We start from the raw sequence: 18228 nt of genomic DNA on the forward strand, positions 1-18228 counted from the left end.
CAGGAGAGGAAGAGAGTCCGTAAAAAGTCACCACTTGGGTGAACTTGCACTCGAGAGGCACAAATAGGACTCCTGGGGTGTGGAGAGAGCCCCCCGCCCGGGAGTGTTTGGGGGGGGGGTCCCATCTCGGGAAGAGGCGGGGCCAGAGGAGGGGCCTGGGAAGGTCAGGGGCGGGTGGGGCTCTCAGTTTGCACGCGGGAGGGGCGGAGTAGGGGAGGGGCGGCGGAGGGGGCGTGGCGGGGGCGGGGCGAGGCGGCCTGTGCTCCCCGCCCCGAGCTCTGGGCCCGCTCACCCAGCGCGGCTCTACTCGCCAGGGAAGGCGGCGTCGGCAGCGGCTGCTCACGCTGTGCTCACTCCCGCGCGCGCTGCGCTCCCGCCGCGGGTGGGCTCCTCAGCCCTTGGCTGGCGGTGGCCCCAGCCTTGCGGCGGCCACTGTATCCCACCTTCCCACTGCGGGGGCGTCCCGGTACATGCAATTCTTCTTTGGGGTGTTCTGGGTTCCCACGCGCGGCTACTAAGCAGAGGGTACCCAACTTTGCCACCTCACCGGTCGCCCTCTCTCGGTGCGAGCCCGTCCACTCAGCTGCACAACTGAAGACTCCCGCAGGCAAGCTGGTCCCCAGCCTGGCGCGCTGCGAGAGGAGGATAGCTCTGGAGAAGTGGCGGGGTGCAGTGGCGGCTGCTGCCTCGACTTCCCTCGTAGCGCACTGAAGAAGACCTTTGGAACAGCTCCGGGCCCCGGGGCGCTGGATGACTAGCAGGAGGAACGCGCCCCGCATCTGGTGAGCTCGCTCCCCCGCAGAGTCCCTGAGTGTCATAGCTGAGACCCTACGCATGTGAACTGGACCCGGGGCAGCATTAGTCCATTTGTTGGTGGTGTAAGTCTCGGGTAGGGTCACTCTGCAGACACCTGGGTGGGGACAACCTGGCAGAGGCGCGTGCAAGAATAGGACTACCATCAAAGCGGGGGCGGTCGCAGTGGAGATAGTGCACGGGCTGGAAGTTTGTGGCTTTGCCTTTCCCTGGATCCGAGCGTGGATTGGGAAGGTCTCGGTGTGCGACCCTCCAGTGGGCAAGCCTGCACCTCGGCCAGCACCTCTCAGGTACTCGGAGAGATCCGTGTGCGTAAATCCGCGCGAGGCCAGGCTCGCTTGGTGGGATCTGGAACCGGGTTTGGTGGTCGGAATCGCCTGCCTCCTTGCTCGGTGGACTAGGGGACATTTTCCTGTTCTCTGTACAAGGGCTTTGCCGTGTTCGTGAGAATCTGAGGGTAGTGGGACTACGACTCAACTCCGCCAGAGTGTTTTGCTGAGGGAGGATAAGGCACGGGTGGAGAAGCCTGGGGACTCATCAGCAGGGTGAACTCCACTCGCGGAGCCCCAGTCTGCTGGCAGCCCCGCCGCATGCGTTTCATACCCGGGCTCACAGTCTGGGGCCAGGCGAAGATCGGTGCTCTGGATGTTTGGAGGAACTGTTGGTGGGGAATAATCCCCGGCGATTGCCCTCGTGCCGAGCCCAGCGCGGTTAGGTCCCGGTCCCCCTCATCCCCCGCCCTGGGCTTTGGCGGGAAGCTCTTTCACCTCGGTTTTTGTTGTTTGTACCTGGATGCGGTTGCCTGGAGTTGGCTTTTAACTTTCCTGCGCCTGCGGCGTCCCGGAGATCCCCGGCAGGGGGCGGCAAGAGCGAGCTTTCAGAGAGGATGCCACAGAGCTTGTTGGTGTTTTTGTCCTGGGCAAGCGGATCAGGGGTCCTAGGCAGCAGTAAAACACAGATTTTGCTGTGATTTCACCTCAAAAGGCAAAGAGTTGAGAGAGGTGTTCTTTTTTTACCCTGGAGAGCTTTTAGCTTAGTTAAGCGACAGAAAAGTTGACGAAAGCCGTCTATCTGGAAAGGTCTCTTCCTAAGACAAATTCCTATAAATTTCTCAGTGTACACATCTTTCTTCTTTGACAATTGGACTTAACAAGGCAACTGAAACTGCGCGAAGGTGTAAGAGTTATGTGCAATACAGAGAGGAGGTTCTGCTCCCGAGGAGCACATTGGTTAAAACACCGGGCGTTTAAATCGTTGCTGTTTATTTATTTATATTTTTAAAAATAGCTGTTTGTCCAGGCTTATCAGGAAGAGCCCTGTTTTTGAAGAGCAGACGTGTTATTAATTACGGAGTTAGTCTTTTATAAGAAGACGCAGAAAGACAAAACTAGCCCTTAATAGGAAACGTTTTTAATACCCTGTTAGGCTCATTGAATTAATTGCTATTAACGTTGCTTTCCATGTTTTGAGAGAGGGAGAAGTTTCTCCCTTGGAGTAAAAAGTTCACAGTTCCACTTCAGGCTTAAGCAGACGCCTTCTGTTGTAGATCACTGAAACAACTTCTCTTTGTTGTGTTTACTCCAAAAGAAGTGTACATTTCTTTCTTCCCACTCACATTTCTTCTGCATGTTTGATTTACATGAAAAAGCGGTTCTAAATGTAGCTGTTTGAAGCACAGACTTCCTTTGCTCTGAGTTGGTTTATGGTAAAAACTTTTGAGACAGTGGCTTATCCAAGATGCTGCCTGTAGTCACAGTGTGTGCCCATGCAGTTGTGAAGTCCATGAACTGGTATCTGCTTTTCTGTGCCTGTAGTCAATACAAACTTTTCCTCACATGGGGAGTGAATGATACTCTTCACCTTATGCCTTTTAGGACACTGCTGCTAACTCATTTGGTTGTCTTAATGGCAAACAGCTGCAGGATCCCTACTGCGAGCAAAGACTTTGGTCTTCTGGGTGGGGAAGCCTGTCTTCGACCAGAGGAAGTATTTAAGGTGTTCAGAATCTGCTGAAGAGAAGCTGGCATTTATCCTTCCTTGTGTCTGTCTCAAATGGCCTCCTAGTTACATCTGTAGAGAATGAAAGAGAGAAATGGAGACATACAGAGTAACGACAACAATACAAGGTGAATACAAGCATATTCCCACAAGTTTATCATGAGCCTAGGTTTCCTGGACCACCGGAAGTCCTTGTAGCTACTGGCTTCTCATAGGAAATTCTTCTCTATCCTCAGTTTCGCCTCTTGCTGAGGGACAGCTGTTAAAACCAACAAGCATTTCTCTGTGTTATATGCTTCTTGCTCAAAATAGATGCCAGTTTCTTGGGGGCTATATAAATTGCTTCTCATGCCAGATAAAATGATTTTTATCCAGTTAACTGGATGTCCTTTTTATCACAATGTCACCGAAACAGAGGCTTTCCAATGACAAAATACAGGAAAGTGAAGGAGGTATGGGCAGGGCTTTGCTAAGAGTCCAGCCAAAGACATCAGACTTCTTGTTGGGTAAATGAGTGAGCAGGGACTCCAGGGTTTGCAAATAAGAACCTGACCGTAAAGAAGAGGCTTGTGTTTCAGACCATGCCATGTGCAGCACAGAGGAAATCCACTCGTTCACATTAAGTCCTAGTCAAGTAACCCATTTTTGTTTTTAAATGTAGAATTTTACAACCATTCGAGAAAACCATTTCTTCCTATAAATCAGCTATAATTCTTGATTCTAAAATTATACCAAGTTAGTATTATAAAACGTATCTGAAATTGTTGCTATAGTTACCCAGACAAATTGCTTAGGATATAATTATAATACCAAGGTGACAAGTTTTTGTGTTTAATGTTCAATAATGTTTGAAACATAAATTGCAGTGTCTAACAAATTGAATTATAACAAAGTATCTAACGAAGAAGCTTCTACCTTTCGGCCTACCTGCACCTGCCTGCAAAGTTATATTTATATTCCGCAAAGTTAACTTTTCTGGAATCCCCAGATGAGTGTGTATCATTCTCTAAATAGTTTACAGTATCTGTGCTGTTGTCTGCAATATAGAGATTTTCATAGATGCTCCTCGAGTACTTTCTAAACTAAGATGTAAAAAGCTAGTTGAAAATTACTATTTAAAAAAAAAAACTCTACTACCCTGCAGACATGCTCTGACCTAGATAGTGTGCTCTGCTGTTTGTAGTTCCCATAGATTAGAGTAAGAACATCTCGGAGATGGGTATAAGGAATGAACATCAGCTTGTTGGGACATAGCTTGAGGATGAAGCTGGTATACTCTTAAATACATTTATTTTTGGGCATTTACACTTTTTATTACATTTGTGTGTGTGTGTGTGTGTGTGTGTGTGTGTTGCACAGGACACAGTGTAAAGGTCACATGGCAGCTCTGTGTCTGTCCTTCCCACATGTGTTTGAGAGCCAAATTTGGGTCATTAGGTTTAGTAGCAAGTACCATCCCATTTTAGGGTACTGGTTATCCAAGTACACAAAATCTATTTTTCATAGTAAGAAGAGAGAGGGAAAAAACAAACCCAATCTTGGGATACATTCAAAGTTTCTGCTCTCAGTAAGTCTGTCCAAAACGCTCTTGGGTTCAGAGTCTAAGCATAGAGCACAACCAACAAACGGCTTGATCGGAGAGAAGATACCGAGTCCTAAGTGGTTTATTTTAGTACACTGGTATCCACATAGTTAATCTGTGCCTTCATGTCTTCTGGAAGATCCTAGAACTAGGAAACCCAGTCACATTTCACAGGGTAGTTTAAAGCCACACAACTTCAAAAATGAAGTTGTATTTCACCCAGGGCATGTCATTGAAAACAGAGTTAGTGCAGCAGGGGACTTAAGCAGTCATTGGAACATTTTGTCCAAAATATGGCTGTCATCTTCTTCTCTTTCCTTCTTCTTTGGTCCAAAATTTATGGTTGTTTGACAAGAGCAAAGATGAGCATGCTCTATTCCCAGGCCCGAGCTCTCAAATGTTTTCAAACATGCTCAGTATCGAATGTGGAAAAGTAACTCACTCAATCACGGCTTTTTCTTTGGGTGTTTTGGGATTGGCTTTCTGATTAACAGTGAATAGAAAACTATTTCAAAAGAAAATACGTTTGTTAACGGATGAGTTTCTTTTATATTTGGCCGTAAGCCCACCTGGTTTTATCTCCTGGTCTTTCATTTCTTTCCTTTTTGTCTCTGCATTTTTGTGGAATTGGCTGACCTGGAGTTCAAGCCAAGTGACAGGGAAGCATATAGCGGAACAATTTTACTTTGCATTGCATTTTTATGTACATTTGAGAGTAAATCCCATTACTGCACTGGGTAATTCAATTACAGATATATATGATAAATAACCAGCCAAGTGATACTATCAGCAGCCGGCACTATTGGAGAAATAATACCGTATTTGCTGAGATGTAAGATTTAAAAAAAAAAAGTTGTTACGCAGGTGACAGCCAGAGTTGTACAAGGACAACTTGGTCACAGGCAGTGGAGTCCCAAACTCATTTAGTTCACATTCACTCAGTTTCTGGCAACGATGCATAATACACCCGTGAAAAGAAAACAGTTAAAGACAATGAGGATAATTCTGCGAAACACTTTGTTCTGCTTCGCCTGCATTCCCCGAATGTCCACGGCTTCACTAAAACTTTTGAGTCTCAGGAGAGGTGTGTCACACAAGCTCTATCCAAGCACAGTTCCATACAGGGGAAATCCTACAGGAGGACAGACCAAACACTGGAGATGCTTCATATTTGGGAGAGGGTCCCCAAAGCTGTTCCCATCATGATGAATGCCTAGGGAAGTTTGTGATGTAGCATCCTGAAGCCAAATGGATTTTAGAAACACAACTGATTTCCTATTTCTGTAATGTTAAGGAAGTTATAATGAGTAGCACACAACAAAAGTAAATAAGTAAACTGAGAAAGAGAGAGAAAGAGAGAGAGAGAGAGAGAGAGAGAGAGAGAGAGAGAGAGAGAGAGAGAGAAAGAGAGAGAGAGAAGAGAGAGAAAGAGAGAGAGAGTTGCTATAGATGTTCAACATCTTTGGTCTATCCAAGGCTACAATTCAGCCATTATTCATTCTGGTTGGCCTGTATGTGTCAGCCAACCAGGATTTGCTTACACTGTCTTGTCACTTAAATCCACTTTCTAGCCACGTGCGTGACTTTAGGGGAATTCCCAGAGGTCATGGTTTAGGGAAGCAATTTGCCTGATTATGAAATGGAGTGGGAGAAGCTTTCGCTTTAATTTGGGGTTCACTGGCAACACTGTATGCCTGAAAGACTGGCTCACCCACTCTAACGGAGAGTGGTGGTGAGGGACTGCCTGGCTAGAGAATCTGGCAGCTGGCAAAGAGTGTCACAGGTGGGAGCAGGTAGCACCACTGTCCCCATGTGGCTCATAGATGCAGGTAGCAGCTTTATAAGGGGTCAGCAGAGTGGCTGAATATCCAGACAGACTTGGAAATGGCCAAGAACCATGCTGGGTGAGAGAACCCCACATCTACGTTGGTTGTAGACAGCCTTTGGAAAGCTTATCTTCCGAGGAGAAGATGCTAAGTGGAGAGGGAGATGGGAAGCCAGCGAGGCTCCCCTGCAGGAGTGGCGTGGTGGTTGGTTACCAAGTGGGACCTCAGAAAGGACAGTGCAAAACACAATGTTAGACGAGCTTCTGTTCCGGAGAAACTGCATGAGGACACAGGAGAGAGGTCCCAGGATTCAGAGACACCAATAGAACCACGTGAGCTTGCCTGGCTGTTTGCCCACTTCATGCCTACCCACTGTCACACTGTGCCCCCCTTTCATGCAGACTGGGTCCATAGGCCTGGGCTCTATAGGAGAAATAGCGAAGGTGGACCTGGCTTCAAGACCACATGGCTCTATGACCTGTTAACTCTTACCCCTGCTACTCTGTCCTTGGATCCTGCTGTATGTTTCTAGAAGCCAGGTTGTGGCACTCCTGCTTGGAATGCTTTTGGTGTGTTTCCCTGTGAGACGTTGTGCCTTTGCATTTAGCCTTGAGATCCTTACCCATACATGCCCCCTTCAGAAGGACTCTCCAAATACACCTTCTAAAACATCTCCTCTTCCTAGTCCTTCCCTCGGCCTTCTTGTTTTAATTCTCCATTTACCGTGTGTCACATGGCCCACGCATTGTATACAACTCTTCATGGATTGCCCCAACGGAGAGTGAGAACCTTAGCGACAAGATGAGATTTCTTTGTTTACATCTGTGTGGTGCAGGGTGCCTAGAATGGTATTTGGCATACATGGGGCCCTCAGGCTGAATGAAGGAGTAAATATATTCATGCACTAATACACTATTGGCTACAGAAGAGCATTGGCCACATATGACCTTGGCTTACTTAGACAACACTATCTTTTTTTTTTTTCAGGTAACAAGGATGGTGAACACTGTTTATCGTCTTCATAGGAGTAAAAAAAAATATTCACATAAGCTTAAATTGATTCATGATCACAGTCTTGGAATACACTGTTGTTTGAAAGCCAGGAACCAGGACTGTGCACTCCATATATTCTAATATATGTTAATTATAGATTAAGTAGGTACTTGGTAAATGAATCGATGACCTTGCTTGACTTGGAATTAGTACAAAACACTTTGTGTGTATTAAAACATGAAAAAGTGAAACGCCGGGATGTTATTTGCTTATTTAAAAACACTTCCCACCCACACAAAGTTCCAGGGAACAAATTGTATCCTCATTACATATTTTCACACATTATGACTTCAGAATATTTTAGAAATATGCCAGGCTTTTTCATTGCGTTTCTGAGATCAGCCCCGTAAGTCTTGCCATTTAGTTGGATGTATGCATTTAATAAGCTGAAGCAGGCAAGTGGCGAAACAAGTTGTTTATTTCTGTGCAGTAGGTTCTGCTCCACAATGACCCGGCTGAGCCCTTGATGTATGCTGAAATAGACGCGAGCCTCAAAACATGGAGGTGGGTGAAAGAAGCTAGCCACAGAAGACCACACATTGTTTGATTCTGTTTATAGAAACTTCTAGAAGAGGCAGAACTATAAAGATGGAAAGTGGATAAGTGATTGCCTAGGGCTAACAGTGAGAACTGGAAGGGAGACAAACGAGAAGGCAAGTCTCTTTTGGAGAATGGCATTGTCTAAATCTAGGTTGCGGAGGTGGTCACCCACATGGGCATTTACTCAAATTGTACACTTACAATGACTCAGTTTCATAGCATGTACCATACTTCAGTGATACAGTTATAAATGGAAATCTGGGACATAATTTCTAAAGTTAGAGTGAATTAAAGTGCAGGCAGCCTAAACATAGTTCCTTCTGCATTTACTAGGGGTTTTATTTGGTGTTCCCATACATTTTTATAGTTAGTCTCAAGGCTACTGGGCTCCGAGATGTACCAAGTTTCCCTGATGCAAAGAATTTCTTTTTGGGAGTCTGTGGCATTGTAGTCTCTGTTAGGAATATAGGTAAACTCAGGAATATAGATAAACACATGAGGCCATATAACCATGTCAGTCTATCAGCTAAACTCATCATTGAACCTAGATACTTTGGGAAGGACTGGGTGATTCCACTGGCTCCAGCTGGTCCAGCTGTTTTGTGGGTGTGGCTTAGAGGAATACAATGGACAATACAGAATCACATGTTTCATCAGAGTGTCAACCAAGGTCTGTAACTGACAAGGCAAAGTTTCTTCACTAAGTGAAGACACTCTTCTCTGAAAGGTCAAGGACCATGCCTGTGGTTGCTTCTACACTTCTGAATTTTAATCCAGGAATATGGCTGCTCTGGCAAGAGATCATATCCAAAGACCTTCTTGTATATTCTGGCTGGAATACAGATACCTTTAATCCCTGTGGCTAGAATACAGATACATCCTTAATATATACCTTTAATCCCAAACAATGTTGGTAAGGTTAATTTGTAGAAGGAAGCAGACATATTTGAAAGTGACATCTAATTAATTGGCAGACAAAGTGATGAATCAGAGAAAGATTTGACAGAATGAGACAGGGATAGGATACACTTAACTCTCACAAGAACACAGGGAAGAGAGATGATCAAAACGAGAAGTGGGGAGAGAGAGGTAGAGAAGAGACAGTTTTATTGGGACAGTTTTACAGAGACAGCCTGCAGGTCGAGACAGAATGAGCCAGAGAATAAGGAGCCAAAAGATTACAACAGATTGCCAGAGTTAGTTTGAGGCCAAGAAGAGCAACTCAGTGAGATGCTGAGAGAAGCCAGATTGAATCAGTCAGCTTGGAGAGGAGTTTGAGCTAGAACAACTGAGTTGAAACAGCCAGCCAGAGTTCAGATAGAACTAGAAAGGGTGAGCTTATTCAGCAGTAAGCCTCTGAGACGACAACAGCATCTGGCAAATAAAAGCTACTTTTATACTGACGCTTGTTGGCATTTGCTTCAACTGCTTTGTGAGGCAGGTAACTTTCTCTTCCTGTGACAGGGTCTTGTTATGTGGCCCAGTAGCAGGTATCTTCCAACAGCCACAGCTAAAGTCAGAGCACAAGGTCTTACGTTGTTTTTGCACTTTCATCTTCTCCATCTATCCTTTCTTCCCTCCCTCATTCACTTTTCTTTTCATAGAGTCCTGGATGTGTTGCGCTGGCTATCTCAAACTCCTAGCTGAAGCAGGCCTCTCACTTCAACATCCTCAGGTGAAGGCTTCATACCTGGTTAGAGGACAAGTTTTAAAAATGCTTCCATCCTACTCATATTTTATTTTTTTAAGAGTCATAGAGCCACTTCTAGCTCTTTCTACCCTGCTTCTCCCTGCTTTGGCACTTTTAATTTTTTGGTTAAAATGTAACGCTGGAAATAGGGTCTGGGTTGAAATACATGTGCACTGCTTGCAGTTTGCTTCCTCTCCTATTGTCTCTTGGGAGAATGAGTGAGTTTTGCCCTCTCCTACTGTTTATTGAGACTTCCATCTGTCTACTGCCTTAAAATCCCCCATGCCTCCTGCCACCAGCTTGTTCAGCTCTCCCGTGGGCACTTTGCTTTTCCCACACCAGTTGGCTTCTGTGACTTTCTGTGAAAGTGTTTACTTGGGCATAGGCATTCTTTGCCAGGAACACCCTGCATGGTTTTCGGGATCTGGCAATGGCTGGGTGACCGTCTAGCTCGTACACACCTCTTCATTAGTAAGAAAGCATTTTTATTTACTCTGTGATGGTGCAGGGAAGAGCACTGCATTTCTTCACACACACACACATTCTGTTAGCCCCTGCATTGTCAGGAAGTTGAGATGGACATTCTGAGACTTGATTGCAACATTTTTATAGAGCTCTTGGAGTTTATTCCTTGCTGACTTATTCTGAATTTGTCTCTCCCAATAAGTTTATGCAATCTAAGGAAATTAAAAGCAACATTGATAATCAGGCCACACTTTCTATGGTCAGTCCTGACCGATTGCCCATGGTGAGTGGTAAGGAGTTCTTTGTGACACTTATTTCTATATTTGTGCCTGGTTTGATGGTTTCAAGGATCAGTAGAATGCTATTTATGTAGCCACTGTTTTTCTTGTTTGGCTTTGTTTTCTTTTATTTGTAATAAAGACAGTGCTCTCTAGATTTTCAAGGGAACTGGTTATATATTTTGTTAAATGGGTTGACTAAGGATGACACGGTCAGAGAAGTCTCCATGTTGTCATGACAGACTTCTAGGTACAGAGTCACCAAACTATGAGGTTTTCTCTTGTTACAGTATCTCTAGAGTAGTCATTGACTTGCTTTGGTTCAGATAGCTTAAGTTGACCACAATTATGTATTACGTGCAGTGCGATATGGAGACATTGTTCTGACCAGGGATCCTTACCTTTGAAAGCATTTACTTTTTCTAGCCATTTACTTTCCTAGAAAGCATCTAAGATCTCACATCAAATATTGATTTTTGGATACTAGCCGATGTGTAGGATCCTAACTTTATTATTGCAGGCTGAAACATTCGAAAAGACCCCAGATATTATGAATTCATTTTCTTGTATCAGTAGACACCTTCTTCCTAATTTTTTCTGAAGTTTATGGTTGGGTAACCTCGAGATGGGAATGTAGCTCAGTTGGTAGACTGTTTCGCTAATGCATCATGGGTACTGGCTCTGCATAAACTTAGTGTGTGCCTATAGTCCCAGCATTTCAGATGTGGAAGCCGAGAGATTAGACATTTCTTGACTGGAGAGCAAGTTGGAGACCAGCCAGGTCTACAAGAGATCCTGTCACGTGAGATCGTTTTCATATGTCAAAAAAGGAAAACTCTTCACCTAGAGCTAGGAGTTAAAGGCAGACATTGTATCCATTTAAATATAATGTTTCCAAGCCACCGACAGTGGTTCTCAACCTTCCTAACGCTGCGACCCTTTAATGCAGTTCCTCATGTTGTGGTGACTCCCAACCATGAAATTATTTTGTTACACCTTCATAACTGTATCCGATATGCAGGATATCTGATATGTGACCCCCTGAAAGGATCATTCGACCCCCCAAAGAATTACAGGTTGAGAAACTCTGTCTACATAGAATATAAAAATGATGCTTTCCAGTGAATGAGCTTCGATTCTCAGAGATTAATCTTTAACAACATACCTTCCCCACTTGTATAATAAGGTGGTATTCTCTATTCACCCTTCAGTCTTTTGTGTATATGGACATGTGGGGAGTCTGTGTGTTCTCTATGTACTTGTCTGTGTACATGCATATATTTCTGTATGTGTGGGCATGTAGAGTGTCTGTCTTTTCTCTGTACATTTCTATGTACGTATATGTCTTTGTGTATGTGTTTGTTTTGTGCCAGTACATGTGTGTATATGTGGAGGTCAGAGGTCACACACTCACTCACATATTGTCCTTCATGACAGACCTTGTTATTAGAGACCCATCTCGACCTTTCCAGGGATGGCATTACAATTTCAAACCACAAGCCAATACCTGCAGCTTTGTTTTTTTTTTTTTTTTTTATGAGCGCTGGACATTGAGCTCAGGTCTGCAGGCTTTTGAAGCAAGCAAGGCTGACTGAGCATCTTCCCAGCCCTCAATCAGTCTTTACGTCCCCATGCTCCATCTTCACTGGAAAAGCTGATGTCAGCCATCTTCCTTTACTATGCGGAAGGAGGTTTGCGGGATCAGCTGACTCATGTTTGTCAGAATAGTGGATCTGGGAGCTGCTACAGCTGATGTGACAACAAGCAAGCATTCTGTGTTCTCCCCAGTCTTGATCCTGGGCTGCTTTCTGTCATCTCATTCAGAGTCCATTACTGGCACAACAGGAATACAGTGGCCGTTTCTGTTCCACGTGCTGAGCTGCCTAGCTGGGGAGGACATACGTGTTCCCAGGGTCACATTCCCTTTGCCTGCTGCAGAGTGATGGAAACCCCACTCTTCCGCCCGTTTCCTCATGAAAGAGCTCCGTGTGGCAGGGCTGTGCGTACCCCACCTCCAGTCAATCATCCTTCCTTCGCTTCTGGTCACACCACGTGAACTGGTAGTTGATGTCTAATATTCTCCTCTTTACCTACCGGCCCCAAATTTTGTCCAGTGCAAAGCTAAGACCATCGACTCCGTACTGCTTTTTATATCCGAGAATGTTCCCGTGAACGCGAGCTGTGCAGTGGTCCTGGGGGTGGCCTGGGAGGGGGAGGAGTCTGAACAGAGTTGTACAAGTCCAGACGGCGGATTTTGGTTGTTGCAGTTTCCAAGTCTGCTCTGAAGTCAGGCCCAGAGCCAAATTTACTTTCTGTCTGCCAGCAGTGATGGAATTCCTCAATCCCATCACCAGCTTGTGAGGAGAAATCATTCAGGAAAGAGCGAGCTGGCAAGGAAGAGTCTCCGAGATTCATTCACTTGAAAGCTTCCGCCTGCCTGCAAATGGTATTTAACTTGAGCAGTTTCTCCAGGCCCACCTGCTGAGTTTCCATCTCCTGGAGGTTTATTTTGGTACTTGGGAAAGCTAGTGAAGGACTCACAGTAGGGAACTTACCGGACACTTCTGAGAGGCAAGAATAGCAGAACGGCTTTTAGGATTCCACACTCACTAAAACTTCAGGGAGTCGGAGCGTGTTAGTCCGTTCCATTACCATAATGTAGTACACAAGGGTGGGTAACTTGTTAATAAAAGAGGTTATGGTTCTAGAGGTATAAGGATGTGGCACCAGGGTGGTTTGACAGTGATGAGAACCTTATGGTGGGTGGTATCGTAATGGTGGAGAAATTAGGCCGGAAGTCAGAACCATGGGCGGAGCCAACAGCAACTCCATCTATACTGTACGTCCCACTATACTCTGTCTCTTAAAGATCCTACTGTCTTTACGCCACCTCATGGAGGACCAGGCTACTTCATCCCATCATTGCTTGGCGTTTAGTTCCTGCAACTGTAAACAGGACAGATTAAGATATCATGATTCTGTACCCCAATTAAAAAACACCTGGAAAACATTTCTTAAAGAAATAGATACATATTTCACTGATTCTTAATGCATACGAAAAGAGATTAATGGTTTGAATTCAGACCAAGGATAGAGAGAAAATTGACTTACCTGGTTTGTAGAGAACATATCCTGAAATTTGGATGGCAGGAGGCATTTCCGAGTGTTGCTATCATATGGGAAAGAGAAGATGTTCCCGTATAGATTATAATAGAAAACATATACTTCAGGTCCTCACTTGATTGGTGAGTTCTGGTTGGAGAAGAGGAGCAGGAGAGACTGGAACACAGGACACCTGACAGGTGGACTTCATATGATCTGGGTGAATGACTGCCTTGAAAATCTTCTAGAAACACACACACACACACACACACACACAGACACACAGACACACAATTTTTCTCATAGTATTTAAATACTTTGTTCTACTAGGAAAAGAATCATGCTCACCTCTTGGTCGTATTATACAGAAATCTAGTGAGGTGTGCTCTTGTTTCATAGTTCTCTCTGCTTCACCCAGTCCCGTTGGCTTCCTTTCCCTTCCCACCTTCATTGAGCTTGCTTACTTGGTAGCATGATTAGGGGTCAATGTGGGAAGACCTTGAGAAGCAAAGCGAGCTCCTCCATGTAGACAATGGTGGCCCCATCTCATCTCTCTTCCCAGAAAGTTAAATGAATCTGTGCCATCTACACTGGCTTTTTCTGTTCTTGCTTCCCAAGCAGATTTGGGTGTATTTAAAAGAAATAATTGCAGCTTGGATCTTTCTAGCCATTCCTGATCCTATTATCTGCGGAAGAGCCAGGATACATCACTACCCAATTTGGCACCTAATTCTGGAATATTGGCAGCCTCTTTCTCAGAGTGGCTCCATTGTGTCCCATAAAATAAGGATGCAATTTCACCCTGGATCCACAATCAAGAGCACCTTTAATTAGTGGTGGCAATACACACACTTTAACAGTATTAAGATTGGCTTTAAGTATCTTTCAATGATCTTTGGGCATTTTGTGTTTTAATTAAAGTATACATTCCCTGATGAGTTAGCCTTTGGGGCCAATCTTTGGGCCTTGAGGTTGCAAAAGACGGCCCTAAGTAGAAGAATTAGGGTTGAAATTGAAGGCATGGCAGATTGTCATTAAGAGACCTGGACAGAGGGGTAATTAGCACATTGTTCATGGTAGGGACTTCTGAGAGGCACTCAGGGCCAAGTGTCCATGGGTTCTTCCTTAATTGCAGGTTTGAATGAGCAAGAAAATGGCTACTGGGTTTAATGAAGCCTGAGGGGCTAGCCTTATAAAAACAAGTCTGATGCACATTAGGAAAAGCTACTTTCTCATAGTCTGTAGGACTACATACATTTATCCTTGTTCCTCTTCTTTAACCAGCCACTAAGATTGACTTCAGTCAGCTGGCTGTTTGGCCTGATAATTGTGGCATGACCCAAACACATTACAGGTGATGTTAAGTATTTTTAAATCCTGGGGTAAAAAGAGCATTAGTGTCACATAAATTGATCTTTTCTTTGCAGATGCATGCAAAACTAAAAACATAGATGCACTTATATACAATAGATTGGAATACAGTTAGGAACTTGTTGACAGCTGATGGAATATGTCCATGTTTGAAGTACATGTTTGTCCTTCTGAGCAATTGGAAGTTTGTTAGCTTTCTCTCCACATTAACCTCATCAGTTAATTAAATTTATTTAACCAAAGTAGTTAGAGACTCAAGGAGTGTGGGAATTTGTATAATTTTGTAGTGAATATTTGAGGTGGTATTTTGTACCTCCACTCTGTAAAGTCCTCTGCTTACAGTCACAGACGTTACATCCTATGTTAATAATTGTAACTCCTAAAGAGACATCTATTAAAAAATAACCTGTGGAAGATCCCTCAGACCTCCTTAAGGAATTCATTCCGGATGTGTCATTTGTCACTAGGACATCTGTTGATCTCACAGTAGGTTGAAGTGTTTTGAGGGTAGCCCGGTTATTTTCATCAGGTTCAAATGTGTTCTGAGCTGGATGGTTTCCAACGATCCAAAATTAGTAATGGCAGCTCAGACATCACAGTGTCGAACAGGCAGACAGTTCAGCACATTCAGCGTCACTAGGTTGTCACCTGAAATCCAACACAATCATGGGTGGCTTTGTTCAGACTAATATATGGCTCTCTGGAGAAAACCAAAGGTTAATCTGCAGTTTTGAAATCTCTGTGTTGTGTAAGACTGGAGCCCGTACCAGCCGCTAGAAGACCACGAGATACATAGCAGGGACGTTCTGTGACTCTGTGAAGGAGTATGGAGAACAGCTGAAATCTGCTTTTCTTCTTCTATGCCGAGTACATGAAAGAGAGGTCAAAGGAGAAGGGCGGTAGACCTCCAGGAAGAAAGCATCTAGTCGTCATAGCAACCTTTCATCTATAGGAGAAGGAAAGGAATATACTGTTACCCTGATGAAAAAACATCTGTGACTCATGTGTGGCTCCCAATCATCCCAGACACACACGATCCTCTTGAGGGCATCATGTATACATCTCCCGTGTCTAGGGACAGGCACCACCATCACACACACACAGTGCACTCTCCTCTGCCTTATTTATTGATTCTATTTTCCCTACATTTTTTTTGTCTGTTTGTTTGTAAAGTAATCCATTGTTTAAAAAAAAAATCTAGGCTGATTTTAATAGCATTAGTCTGATGATTTCTACTGCCTTACTGGAAATTGGCTTGTCAGAAGGTGAGAAGGGAAACGTCTGTGTCTGATTTGTGAAATACCCACTGCATCTTAGTTGATACTAACATTCCACAGAGCTCTGAATCTGTGGGGACACTCTTGAGGATTTCCAGTTCTGTCTGTTCAGGTAAGCTTTTCTAAATGTTCAGTGAGAGATGGTGTTCTCTTATGTTTTTAAAGAGGGGTTCACATTGGGGTCTTAGTACTCACTGGATCAGTGATTTACTTTTACTGTGGCCTAGCCCCATGGAAGACACTGGGAGAAGAGGGGCCATGTTGACTGCCAGGGAGTATGTCTTAGTTATTGGTCTAGGCTGGCGCTGTACCCTACCCACAAAGATGGTGTGCAGGAGCTGGCCATAGTTTTATCCTCTCCACACCTGTTTTCCAGTGGGGATATCCTTTGTCCCGGAACGGATGTTATTTCTCTGCAGTGTTCACAGAGAACATAAACCAATGTTCCAGGTTCTGTTCAACATTGTGGAGTTGCCAGGAGCCTAAGGCAGGGTCACAGTTGTAAGAGGGGAGAGGAAGAATTATGTAGGGGAACAGAGGAGCATAGACATGGTCCTTTAATGTCTCCTTCCTTGGTGGGGCTTACTCCCTGGGGTAAAGGGGCCTGCAGGGATCGGAGGGAAGTGGCAGAGGCATGAGATTGCTGTCTTCCTAGTGTTTCAGGAAGCCCCCGAACTGTCCTCCCATCTGTGTGTATGCTGGAAATTGAGCTGAGGACCTTGTATGTGCTAGTCAGGTGCTATACTTCTGAGGTACACTCCCCAGTCCTGTTTCTCCTTTAACATATGTCCTCTCCTTCACAGATAAGCCAACATGACAGAGGATTAGTAGCTTTGCCTGCATAAGATATCTCTGTGTATAGCCAAAGTTTGAGTCTCTGGCATTCTATTGTCTGTCTGTCTGTCTGTCTGTCTGTCTGTCTGCTTATCTGTCCGTTAGAGAGCACATATTATCTAACCATGCAGTTTTCTGCATGTAGATGTTTCTTTAAGTAAAAAAAAAAAATGGCTTAAGGGTTACTAAGTAAATCTTGAGCTGCTTGCAGTCTTTTGTGGGGATTACAGGGAAGTTTGGAGCTTGTCATCTCTCTGTGACATTGGCCTATATGTCTCACAGAACCCCCAAGTGCACAGCAGGTTTCTTAGTACCTCTCAAGGGACCAAGTCCATGAATTCACTCTTGTGGCAGGATGTCCTTCCTTTGTGAAGATGTCCAGCAGCCATGATAAGGAAGAGGAATATGGACTTTGCAGAAGTTTAAGAGCTTCAGTATGCTGAGTGCAGCACACTGTGGCCTCTCCCCCCAACCTTCACTGCAGCTCTCTAGCACGAAGTTTGGGTAAACTTGAATACCCCTCTTTAAAGTCCAGTGTGTTGGTCAAGATCCCTAATTAGTCTACAGGTTCCAGAGAAGAACCATTTCTGTTTTCCTCGGGTTCTCCTAGTGTGTACATGCCAAGGGAAATGTTGGACTGAGCCTAGTCTTCACCAGGTTACCAATATGAGGATGGCACACAGCAGTTATTTCCCAAGTTGTGAGCTCATTACCCAGGAGTTTACAGCCGTGGGAGCAAGGTGGATAATATCCATCCTTTCCCTCCTTTTGTCTTACAGAAACATGGAAGAGGCTAAATCTTGGCCAGTACTTTTAAAATAAGGAACAGAGTATTGCAAGGGAGTCCTTAACTATTCTTTATGCAGGACTATTGTTTTTGCTTAAAACAATTATTGTCAATTATGTATGTGTTTTAGTGTTGGGTATTTAATTTGTATATATGCATTTAAGTTCCAACTATCCATCAAATCAGGTACATTCTAGAAAGACTATGTGTGATTACACGTGTCATCTATTAAATTATGCATGCTCATTTAAATGGGAGTGTCTCGATTCTGCCATTAGCGCCAACCCTGTGCGTGTGACTTTCCCTTACCTCTGAAGGACACCCTTGACCTTATTTTGATCTGCTCCTCATAGTATAAGCCAGACATAGACATGGGTTAGGGTTTTTGCATGTGGTGTGCACTTCTGGGTATGTTCAGCTCTAAGAAAGCCACGAAGGCAGAGCTCCAGAGCAAGGAAGAGACTGCACTGGCAAATATCCCTGAGATGCCTTCCTCTGTGGCTTCCCAGTGAATTCTTGGCATTTCCCCTCTTTAGAAGTATGGCTGGCCAGTGAGCCTCCTAAGATAATAGCTACTGAGTATCCGAGTGTGACACCCTCTGGATTTAATGG

General features: G+C 44.5%; 1 protein-coding gene across 1 annotated transcript in view; it reads left to right on the forward strand.

Annotated features, from left to right (window-relative positions):
• Nucleotides 1-453: 453 nt before the first annotated feature.
• Sema5a (semaphorin 5A) overlaps nt 454-18228 on the forward strand; it is a 433461-nt gene continuing 415686 nt past the window's right edge. Inside the window, exon 1 of the mRNA XM_028767632.1 lies at nt 454-782. The gene's annotated coding sequence lies outside the window, so the exon portion shown is untranslated. The remainder of the gene's footprint in view (nt 783-18228) is intronic.

Source organism: Grammomys surdaster, unplaced genomic scaffold, assembly GCF_004785775.1.
Source record: "Grammomys surdaster isolate TR1022 unplaced genomic scaffold, NIH_TR_1.0 174, whole genome shotgun sequence".
In the NCBI taxonomy this organism is placed as follows: domain Eukaryota; kingdom Metazoa; phylum Chordata; class Mammalia; order Rodentia; family Muridae; genus Grammomys; species Grammomys surdaster.